This window comes from Lepeophtheirus salmonis, chromosome 13, assembly GCF_016086655.4.
Source record: "Lepeophtheirus salmonis chromosome 13, UVic_Lsal_1.4, whole genome shotgun sequence".
NCBI lineage: Eukaryota > Metazoa > Arthropoda > Copepoda > Siphonostomatoida > Caligidae > Lepeophtheirus > Lepeophtheirus salmonis.
The window spans coordinates 24,732,659-24,745,230 of record NC_052143.2 but is presented as its reverse complement, the minus strand read 5'-3'; the positions used below and the strand labels follow the sequence as shown (position 1 = coordinate 24,745,230).

At 29.4% G+C, this 12,572-nt stretch overlaps 1 protein-coding gene across 8 annotated transcripts in view; it reads right to left on the bottom strand.

The window, feature by feature from the left end:
* The window catches only part of LOC121128093 (glutamate-gated chloride channel), a 151,678-nt gene that overhangs the window by 104,475 nt on the left and 34,631 nt on the right, over positions 1–12,572 (bottom strand). For 2 of the 8 annotated variants that reach the window (XM_071892535.1, XM_071892537.1), the window contains exon 1: positions 2,540–10,811. The exons of the other annotated variants lie outside the window; for them this stretch is intronic. The gene's annotated coding sequence lies outside the window, so the exon portion shown is untranslated. Of the gene's footprint in view, positions 1–2,539; positions 10,812–12,572 lie in introns of those variants that run through there. 8 annotated transcript variants of the gene reach the window in all.

Genomic DNA, 12,572 nt, shown 5'->3' with positions numbered 1-12,572 from the left:
CGTTGCAAGACTTTTTTGATGAGTTTTTTGAACTCTTTTTGAGAGACATAATATACTTCATGTTAAAATCTAATTTAATCGAAAAATATAAATTAAACTAAAGAAATACAATAAATATATTATTTGTAAAAAAAGCAAGATCCAAAATATATTTTCTAAAAAATCACGAGGAAGAGTTATTTATTCTTTTGTGTTTATAAATTTTAAGATATTAACTTTCTAAGCAAAGTGTTATTTTTTGCAAATCTAAAATACGATACCCTATTTTATTAGATTAGCTATTAACAGCTATGAGAGGAAGAAGATAAACAAAAACCCTTTCGATACCTAGCAAGGCCATATGTATGAATGACTCCCATATCAAACTTCAATTCTACTTCGATTCCAATAAGGATTTACACTTATAACTCTCATACAAATCATATATGTTATCTCTGTCTTTAATGAGAACACGCCGTCACTATATACTTAGGACATCTTTAGGTTTATTGTAAGCATAGAATATGTACCAAAGTGTATTTTTATATACATAGGTACCGCATTCATCAAATATGGAATATGTCTTTATTCCTTAGGGAATATCACACTTGAATAAATAGATGCCTAATTATATGAGCATTGTCGTTGGACTTAAAAAGTAGATTACTATATTTTATTTCTGTCAATGTGTTGTTTATCTACCACAAAAATTCTTAATTTATTATTGATGGTATTTGAAATAATTAATTATTCATTTTGAGAGTAATCATTTGTAAATTATAAGAGTTAATAATCGCTGTTCGAAAACTAAATTGATGTTCATTCGTGAAAAGATTTTAAATCATAAAAGAACACGAAGATGAGTATCATAATATGTGCCATTATATATTGACAAAGAAGAATTTTTCTCATTAATAAATTGAACTGAAAACAGAGCTTTGAACATCTCTAGGTATTCAAAAAATGGAAACAATTGAACATTAGCTCAGATAAAGGTTTCAGAAACATCAGTAATCCTCTCCTATTACTTTATTCTTCTTCAACTATTGTGCATCTTTGGAGACGTTGAGTACTCATCCCAGTTCTTCTACGATAATAAGGTAAAAGAAAGTTTACTTGTTAGTGAGTGAATAGTCAGAGTGGGACTAATTTATTTCATATATGTTATATAGAAAATAAATTAAATATATACACAGTACAAACACACCCTGGCAGGGGCGTTCGCACGGTGGGTTGTAGGGGTTGTAACCCCCCAATAAATAAATGTTTACTTTCTCCTAGAATTTTTTTTTTTTTTTTTTTTTTTAAATTAAATTTTCTATGAATAGCTATGAATTTTTAAAAGTTTTTTACGAAAAATTTAGTATCAGAAATTTAATTTTTGAATTTCGTTTTTCTGAAAATTCAATTTTTGTAAACAGTTGTAGATTTTGAATTTTTTTCCAAAAAATTTAATTTTGCGAGAATAGCTATGGATTTTTGAAATTTTTTTCATTTTTTTTAAAAGTGCAAGATTTTTGACAAAAATTGTGAACAGCTGTAAATTTTTGAACTTTTTTCCATATTAAACCCCCTCCTCCCAAATAAAAAAGTATATGATCTTTCGAACGGCCCTGCCTGGGTTTGTATTATTAATACATATGCTAAAGGCTCCACTTTATCTTACAGTCTGTAATCTCAGGGAGGTTCAATAATTTTTTAAGAATTATTATTTATCTTTCTATTAAAGCCGAATACCCCATAGTCGCACCTAAATAAAATACGTGCATACGGGACTACTTCAATTGTATTATTAATGTATTATGTCGTATAACTTTAGGGTAGGTCAGAGAAAAAGTTGTTCAACTTTTACGAGAAAGGAAAATCACCTTGGTATAAATACTAAAAAAAAATTGTTCCGAAAAAAACAATACAATTTATTAAAATAAATTTACAAAATATTGAGATCTACAAAGTGGTTACCAAAATATCATGGATCAATATAAATATCACATGGGTTTTAAAAGACACTCTGAATGAAGTTGAGTATCTCTCCATAGATTAGACAGGATATTCCAAATGATTTAAATAGGGCTGGAGTTTGATTATATGGATCCTAATACTGTTAATGGAACTACTATTAAAAAAAAGAATAATGAACTCTGATGGCCATGATAAATTTAAGCACTCTATGAATCATCATGGAACATGACATCAAATATATTACATCAATTTCAGACATGAACAGCAGCACATTATATATATATTTTTATATAATATTTCGAATCCCTCCCCCCCCCCTTCCTCGGCTCTCTCGAGGATGATTTATGTGACTATTTTTGATACAAATATAAAAAGAAAATACATAGATGAGAAAAAGAAGAGCATCTAAGTATTATCTATTGAATTTACTTGAATACATATAAAAACAACTATAGAATATACAGGGTTGATCTTCTTTAGTGGTACACATTTTATTATTTTCAATTTTTTGTGAGGAGATTTTTTTAGTAAAATCATCAAAAATTAGTACTTGCCACAACTTGTATTCAATATATGAGCCCTCAGTTCTAATAATTACCTCACTACGAGACCTAAATCCCTTGCAGACCTTGACTATGAAGTTAGACTCAAGATTGGTCCAATCCTTCTTGATGGAAGCCTCTAGAGACTGGACTGCCTGTGAGAAGTAGCACGCACCCTCTCCTCCAGACGCACCTAGATAAAGTAGTCCAAGGGGTTTGCGTTAGTAGTCCCTAAGTAGGTCTGGCACTTTGCGGTGTTATAACACAGAGCTCCATCTTGAGTGAAAACAAAGTTGTTCCTGAACTTTTGTCTGACTCAAGGTAGCACTTTATTATGAAGAAGTTAGATATAAGCATCTAAATTTAGCCACTCCTTTCTCTCCACAAAAAGGGGAGGGCAGACTTCGCCTGTGCTGGCGTTATAAAGACATGACTCACTGAAGCTGATACATTTTCTGGATGTTTGGCTGTTCTGCTTATTCACAGTGGTATCAACGGTGAAACAATTTTCATCAGAAAAGAGCAAAACTTTGCCCAAATTTTTCTTGGCCTTTTGAATATTTAGAAACTTCTTCGCTCTTTCCAACCGTCTCAGCTTCCTCTGTTCAGAGAGAAGATGTCCTGTTGTCCTCCTCCGTAATTTTGGACCAATGTCACAGCGGATTGAAAATAATAAAATGTGTACGGTTATATAAGATAACCCCTGTACATACATAGTTATATTCATAGTGTGCATTTATATGTAAAGTACGAATCCCATGTTAATTATAGAAAGAGGGGGAAATTGATTTATGAGAACATATGGAGTATTATATAAGCAAAGCTCAAGTGCAGCTTTCTTCCTTTCTACATAAATATAAATATAATAAGAACCCATGACGCACAATTGAATTTAATTGTCACTCCTGAGATATTTATAAAGCAATTGCTGTCAGCTTCCCATTGTTTGTTGTTATTGTTGTCGTTTTTTTTTGACAAGAGACAATTAAAATGTCTTTACATACATACGTATGGATAATACATATAGTTTAAAAATCTCCCAATCTACACATTTATCAACACACAATATAAAAATACATTTGGGGGTTGATATTTTAATTGAATTAATGTGTGAGAAGAGGAGGACAGAGTATGCGAGAGAGAAAAGGAACTCAGAATGGAATCATTCCTACTTGAAACCTCAATACATTCAGGTTTTTAAACCTGGAGCATGACATTACTTCAGTAAAACAAAAATTGACATTTGCTAGCAAAGTTTATTTGAACCAACAATAATCCAATGGTCTGTGCCCCTTTTGGCAAGAGCCAGTTTTAGGCAATAAATCGATACCCCCACTCCTTTGAAATGTTCATTATAGTTTACTATGGAATAAGATTTGGAATTTATTTTTTGGAAAAAGTTCATTTAAAATACAATTATAAATAGAATGACATAAAAAAAGTCCTTTAAAATCAATTAGAAATGTTGTCTTTAAAAAAATGGATTCAATTTTTTTTTAAAAGGGGTAGTAAAAAACTCTGTACACTTATCTAAGTCCTTAATAAATATGCCCTCCTTTTCCCCATTGGCTTAGGGTGTTCGAAGGATGTATTCCCCTCCCATCGATTCCGACTACATGCTGAGGTGAACAGAAGTATTTAGACAAGGAAATTCTTTACAAATGACTTTTTTATATGACTGGTGTATTTTCTTATAAGCTTAGAAGAATTGTACTCTTAGTCTTCCAAATGAGGGTTCAAGAACAGTAATGCAAAGTGATTCTCCATTTTTTTCTCTCCCGGAAACGCTATGAAAGATATCATCCAATTCACAAAGTACAACAGAAATACGGTGTTCAACGTTTTGAAATGGGTGTGATGTGGCAAGTACATCAATCATGCTCAGTACGATCTCTACTAGGTCAAAAAGTGCAACCCAAAGAAGGTAATTCGCCCACTTTCTGCCTTTTGTCGTTGCTTGGACTCCTTGATTAAAGCTAATTGCGGTCATATCGAGTAAAACGTGTTCAGAAGTGGTCCTTTTAAATTATCATTATTAAAAAAACATTACTCAGTTATGAAGAGAAGAAAATTAAAGAGTTTTAAGTTTTGTATAAATACTTCTTTACCTTTATACATTTCTAATTTTGTATTCCTTTAAAAGACCTTAATGGTAAGAAATAATGGAATAACAACCAGGTAAATTCATTATAGATACATAAATAGATATAAAATGAATTGATTATTTTTTTTACATTGCTGGCCAAGGGTTTCAATTTAAAAAACAAAAACAAAGGAGTCCTTAAAGAATATTACATACATATAAATAAGACCTTCATAATAAAAATGTCACAAAAAAGTACAAATTTATATGTTTGTTTTACATTCTAAACACACATTTTATGTGTTGTTGTACGTACATAGATAGGTACATAAAATCTTTGTTGTAAAAAGGTTATTTCTTGACAATAGAGAAAAGCATATTTATTTAATATACATACATAAACACATTCATAAAAACCTTCCAGTCTACATACAAACAAATGTCCACGTTAAAATGATCTAATATTGTAATCAGTTAATCCTTGTTTCCTCTTATTGGTCAAAATGGTCCATTATCAAATTGTACATATAAAAAATACCTATTATTGACATTTTTTAGACTTTAAATTTCTTGAATTTCCCTAATAAACCTCAACATTAGAAAAAGTAAAAAAAAATATTTTTATCATTTTATTTTTGCTGAAAATGACTTTTGTAAAAATATTGTCTTATTTGTCATTTGAACCCAGTATATAAATGACATTTTATATTTGCAATAATTTTAGAAAATCATATACATAGGAAAGACCAAAAGAATATTAATGTATATTTTTCTAGAGACCAAATTGATCATTTTGGACTGAGAGTATGATAACTCTTATTTGAAATGCAATATGGATTTACATGAACATAACACAAAAGTAACTTATAAAAAGATCCTTGATGAGGAATAATTGCAAGATCCGAAGTTTGAAAACAATTTGTCTGATAAAGATAATTTAAATGAATACTTGACTCATTCTCATATGAAAAATACTTTTTTTTTCTTGAATGGGATATTTTCTTCTCAAAAAATGAAAAGATTAAATTGTCCTTATTGGCAAAAACGAGGGTATTAATTATACTCATAATAATTACCTCTGGGCCCAAAATATTTGCCATAGCCGGTTCGATTTATATCCTTTCAACATTTTGCCTATTTATCTCTCCTAATATTGAAAGAATCATATTGAAAATAACTAATTAGGAAGATTTTACAAGATATGCAAGAATTGAAGAACTGACTGACCTTCAAGTTTACATTGGATTATTGACATAAGCAGGTGTCTATCGATGTTGTGGTAAAACTACTCTTAGTTTTTGTGACACAGAGAGAAGTCGAGTAATTTTTTGGGTAATAGTGCTACGGAAAGACATCCAGACATACTCAAAAATATCAATTTCTGTATCTCCAAAAAAGACTATAAAATAAGTTCTTCAAAATGTAAAAAGATGCAGCTGTAAAGCCAAAACAATTGCTGATATATAATGTCCAACATGTTTAAGCACTTTATAGCTTTGTTATATATCCGTAAAGGTTTTAGTTTTTCATGTTGTTTATAAATAAATTTAAAAAATATAAGTAACATTTTATTAGTTATTATATGTTTAATTCATCGTGAACTCAAAATAAATACTTTATTTTATATTAAATATTTAAAAGTGGGGCATTTTGACTCGTAAAGCAAGGGGCATGTGTAAAAATTAAAGACCATACAAGTAATGTGATGAATAAGAGAAAAAAATATAATATTTGCAACTCTCTTGAATTCAATTATAATTTACTCATATACATACAATCTATTGTTAGTAGGATTCTCTTCTCTTTCAAATGCCTTCCGTTCCATGATAAATGATAGTAATTACAGTAATGAAAAAATCCGGAGTTTGGCATATATAATAAATGGGGTTAAATGAGCCATAAAATAGAATTATGAAGACTTTGAAGGACCCATGTAATTGGGGTTGATTCTTTTTTAAGTTTCTATCAATATTGTATAAGTATTTAGAAAGTACTTGCATTTACATGGATAGTTATTTTTCTTAATGAGGGCTCATAATAGTATCAAAGGTATGAGAAACATTGGAGTAATTATGTAACTATTTTACAAATAATTGATAAATAGATCATAAACATCTCTCTTCATTCATTTATTCGTTTCTAGGATCATCAAATCCTGAATAGTACTAAGAGAAACGAAATACTAATTAGTAGTAAAAAGTGTAGCCCCCTTACCAACATACATTTTGTATAAAAAGTACCGGGAATTGTCAAATAAAACACAAATTTCACTTTTAATTATTAAAATTAATTTTTTCGCTTTCAAAATAATCTCCATTGGATGCAACGCTTTTTCCGGTCCTCCAAACATTTATTATATGTACTTTTTGGGATGACCTTTAGCTCCTTCTACGAATTTTGTTTTATGGATTCAATAGACTCAAAACGGAGTCCACGGAGGGCATTTTAAGCTTGGGGAACAAAAAAATGTCACAAAGAGCTAAATCAGGTGAATATGGGGGTCGATCGATGGTATTTATTGCATGTTTGGGTTTGAATTTACTCTCAATCATGGCTCTGTGTGATGGTGCTTTATCGTTGTGAAAATCCATTATTTCTTCTTCCATAAATCTGGCCGTTTTTGACGGATCTTCTCATGCAAATCCCTTAGTACGCCCTAATAGTACTCGGTATCGACTGTTTTTCCCTTTGGAACAAATTCATGATACACCAGACCACAAATATTAAAAAAACAATGAGTATCACCTTGACATGTCTTCAACAATGTCACGGCCCTTCTTGAACCCTTTGTACCACTCATATCCGCTGGTTTTTTCTAACATTTACAACGCGTCAACACATGAAATTTTGTTCACAACACAAAATTTAAGGCAAACTACTTGTTGAATAATTTCGTTCATTGTCAAAATCGTGGAGCACTAGTGAGGTAGACTGACTTATCCAGCTGTTTCAAGTAAACTGGTATACAGATCGCTCTCCAATTTGGTATCATAAGGAAAGATAGTTTTTAAATCCCTTCCGTGTGTGCAATTTAAATTAACTATTCCCGTTACTTTATTGAATCAAAACATAACACTAAAACGCTAGCATTAGTTAGCGCCGCTCAAAATTATTGAGCGAGACCGGGCTCATTATTTTAAATGAATAGCGAGAGTGAGCTTATCATTTTAGAAGAGTGATGAAGTGGCTCGAATGTTAGCACATTAATATAAGTTTGTATTACTTTTGATGTTTTTATGATATAACATCAAAAAATTTGAGAGATAAAGAATAAATTTAGAGATTGCAATCGGATACAAAAGCTTTTATCTTTAACCTTCATAAGAATAATATATAGCTACAATCTTCGAGAAAAATCCTTTAATTGAGCCTTGAGAATGAATGTAAGCTATGCCCTTACATTTGGTTGAATAAATAAGTATTACATAGAAAGACAAAAGAGTATACAGGATTTTCGTTTTGAGAGAGTACTAGCTCAGAAATTTCATTACTTTACCAAATAAACAGGAAATAATTTGCTTCCCTCCCTGCACAAGGTAAAATTGTGCCTTGTATTTTACCTTTTCGAGGACCAATACCAAGGAAAAAAGGAGACGGGATTGATTTTAAAACAATTTGAAAAATCCATAGCTCTTCACAAAAAATTATTTTTTTGCAAAAAAAAAAAATGAAAATTCGTAGCTCTTCACAAAAAAATATTTTTTTAAAAATCTACAGCTGCTCACAAAAATTGAAAAATTTTAAATATTATTTTTTTTGGAAAACCAAAATGCTTTAATTTACAGGGGGGGGGGCTACAGCCCCTCCAGCCTACACCCTGTGGACACCCCTGTTTATTGCATATTGATTTTTGTTGCTCTGTTTATTAGTGGTCCATGCATTTTCACATTCTTGTTATTGGTGAAGAGAGATAAATTCTTCATCAATGGATTACATAGTAAGAAGAGCTCTTCTGTATTATCTGTTGGCTACATTTTAAAAATGTTTTATATACCTATCATAATATTATATAATGTAAACAATAAACATGATTGATGATTGTTTCTCTCATTTTTATATCTTAGTACAGTGGTTCTCAAATGTGGCTTCGTGTACCTCTTAGGGTACATGGAGGTACTCCAGGGGTACTTGAAATTTTGCAAGAATATTTTAATAGTGGCACATGACCCAGGCGCTTCCACAGTGGGCCTGCTGAGAAGTCTGTAGCCCCAAATTAAGGAATTTTTGCTTTTTATTAGAAAATTTAATATTTATTTGGATATGGATTTTTAAGTTTTTCACCAAAAATTAATTTTTTGAGACTAGATATGGATTTCTGAACTTTTTTTCCAAAAAGGTAATTTTTTTCATAAAAAATTAATTTTTTAGGAAAAGTTGTGGATTTTCGAAATTTTTATATTTAATTTAGATTCTCGAGAATAGCTATGGATTTTCCAAAAAATTTACCTATAAATTAATTTTTAAAATTTTTTTCCCAAAAAATTAATTTTAGAAAAATATTTCAATTTTTCTAAAAATAAATAAATTATATCAATAAAAAAAGGTTGAGAATCCCTGTGTTAGTGTACTTCTCTATATAATACATAGATTGAGTAAGGAATAAAAAGAATGAAAAGCAAAGATATATATGAACATTCTAGATATTAAAAGCTTTATGAAAAAAATATCCGACAACTAAATGAAGATTTATTAAGAAAGTCTCAGAATTGTTAAATTTTAACCAATGTGTTTTTGCTGATTTGGCAATCGTTTGAGGCAGTCTATGTAAATAGAACATAATTCAAGGGCGTCCGCAGGTGTATATTTTAGGGAGAACTTGGAGTTTAGTATTATTTTGGAAAAATATTTAAAATAATAATTTTGTAGGAACCGAAACTCAAAAATCCATAGTTACTCACAAAAAATATTTCAGGAAACAAAATTTGAAATAGGAAATTTTTTTTGAAGAAAAAAAAAATGTCCAACTATTTGCAAAAAACTAAATTTTTTGGAGATAAATTTCAAAAATCTACAGCTATTGACAAAAAATTAAATTTTTAAGAAAGAAAATTTCAAATATTAAATTTTTTGCTCTGATGCATAATTTTCCCGAATGACGAATAAATAGATTAATTTTGTTGGAGCTATAGCCCTTCCAGCCCACCCTTGTATTTATTTATCTTAGTTCATTTCATATGGATCAGTTATTTTCAAACTTTTTTTTTTTTTTTTCAATTTACTGTTTGATAAAACCTGGTATTGATATAATCGTAATGTATCCTTAAATCCTTGAAACAAAAATTGTGCTAAATTAATGGAAAGAAGGATCTGCTCTAATCCTTATTGGCTCCATTTTCATAAAAAAGACGTCAATTAACTTTTCAAAACGAATGTGAAACCAGAAAAATACACTTTTAAAATAATGCAAATTTATGGTTGGATTGGTCGTAGAATTTAATTTTGCAACAGTATTTTTCTCCTTTTTATCGGGTGCAAGGAGTGATGTAGTTTATTTATTTAAGGAGAAAGGACCACATAAAAAGCTTTTGACTACCAAAATGGTACACCTATAGAGAAGATTTAGTGTCTTCATGTTTTTTTTTTTTTTTTTTTTGGGGGGTCCCAATTTTAAATTTCATTGCATTTTTGAAAAAATATTTCCAAACTTAAAAAAAAATAGTAATGCCAAGTCGAGATTTTATTCATTATAATCCCTAGTGCGCACTTGCCTGCCTAGATTAATAAAAAAACTATGACGGAAAAGTAGCTTAAGTAGATTTTGTCTTTTCCACACACAGAAATAGTGCCCATAAACAACAATGAACTCAGTTCTGGGACCAATTCAACTCTACTGAAATGAAGTATCTTTCAAAGAAGGAATCATGTTGTGGTAGGTTGAAGCATTTTAATTTAGTGTGATGTTGGGGGGTCCGAAACTTTTCAAACTATACATGATCATACCTAAATATGCGTACAATGGTATAGAGTGATGATCAAAGGCAAAATATCTGCATCGGTTTCTTTTTTCCATTTTTTTTTCTATTGCAACAGACATTGACATGGTGCATATATATATATTTTGACATTTAATCGTTTGGATCGAATTGCAATATTAAAATTTATATATATCAATAATAAAAAGAGTTTTACAACATACATAAAGAAATATTGGTCCATGGAACAAACACTATTTTTACCTTCCTTTACTAAAAACTATTATTTTTTCTATTAAGTACAACAGTTAATAGATAAAAATTAAAATTGAATTACCCCCTAAACAAAAAAAAAAATCAGGAATTTTTGCTTATTACAAGAAAATTTAATATTTGAATTTTTTATACAAAAATTTAGTTTGTTAAAAATACCTATGGACTTTTGAATATTTTTTTCGAAAAATTTTGATATTTGGAATTTTTTTTTCGAAAAAAATTAAATATTTGAATTCTTTTCTTTTAATTAATTTTTTGTTAATAGCTGTGGATTTTTTAAATTTTTATCCAAAAAATATACTATTTAAAATTAAAAAAGAAAATAATAATTTTTTGTGAATAGATGGGGATTTTTGAAATTTTTAACCAAGAAATGTAATGTTTAAAATTTAATTTTTCGTGAACACCGTGAAATTTTCAGAAAATGTCCTAAAAATGTAATTCCTTGGGAATAGTTATAGATTTTAGAAAAAAATTCAAAAATATTCCGCAAATTCCCCTTCTAAATATAATCCTGCGGACGACTAGTGAATAGAGTATTCTTTACAGACATACTATAGAAGCATTTGTATTTAATATGAATGAATTTATTTAAGAATCTAGACATAGTATACTTATGTATGTGGCATTAATAGTATTATACCCTGTTAGGTATCATTATTAATTTACATATTATAATAAAAATCGGAAGGGATAAAAAATAAAATGATTCACTTGCCTATCATACCTGAAATAGAGAAAAAAATAAAAAATATTATTAAATATATTCTGAAACTGATTTTGATATGTTTTGCAAATAAATTTCATGAAAAGTTTAAAAATATTCACGATAATGTTCAAGCTATTTCATCCGTTGATGATTCTTAATGTTTTAATTGGTATATAAATTACATTTAATCTCAACGCTAATTATTTTTTTAAATACATAATAAATAGTAGAAAGAAGTCAAATCATTAAAGCTGATCATTAGTTTTAAGGAGGCTTTAGTTAATGCACATATACATATATAAATTGGCATTTATTTTCTGTTGTCAAATGGAGATGGGATTACGTTTCCAGGCTGTTTTATCTTTTTATTTATTTAATAAAATTGACAGCTTTTCAAAGAAATAAACATTTTATAAATTGTTTTTTCTGTTGTATTCAATAACATCAAGCCAAAGAAAAGGAGTGAAGACAAATACAAAATCATTTATTCAATCATTTGTCAAAAAGTTTTTGTTTTTTTCCTGTTTCATTTTTCTTTTAAAAAAAAGACGTATCTGCTTTTACTTTGGTACCTACATAAATATATTTCTTTGGAAAAAAGAAGATTAAGAAGAAAAATGAAGAAAGAGAAATAAAGAAAGATTAAAAGTTTGCTTTTTACTTCACTCCCTACTTTTTCTCGATACATAATTATGTGTTTTTAGCAAAGTTTTTAATGATAGAGTGATTTCTCACTCATATAGTAGGACTTTAATATTTAACATACCGTCATACATTACTGTGCCAAGCGTTATTATTTACTCATATTTATTATGCAAATCATGGGAGGTTAAAAGTCATTTTTTTGCGATGAACAATTTTGTAAAAGACATAATTAGCTGTCGATTGCTAAGAAAAACATTGTCCTAGTCGCCACCATCAGCACACAGTATGGGAAGAGGGTTAAGATTGCAGCACTCCTCTTTTCCGTATTGTGCTGAAAGGCCATCAAGGAAGAGACTGGAGCCTGAAGGAAGACGATTTACATACGACTGACACTCGGGAAGAATCTCAAACACTGTCCAGAAGCAGGCAGTAAACCCTTCGTGTCTGTCAACCACCTAAAGTCG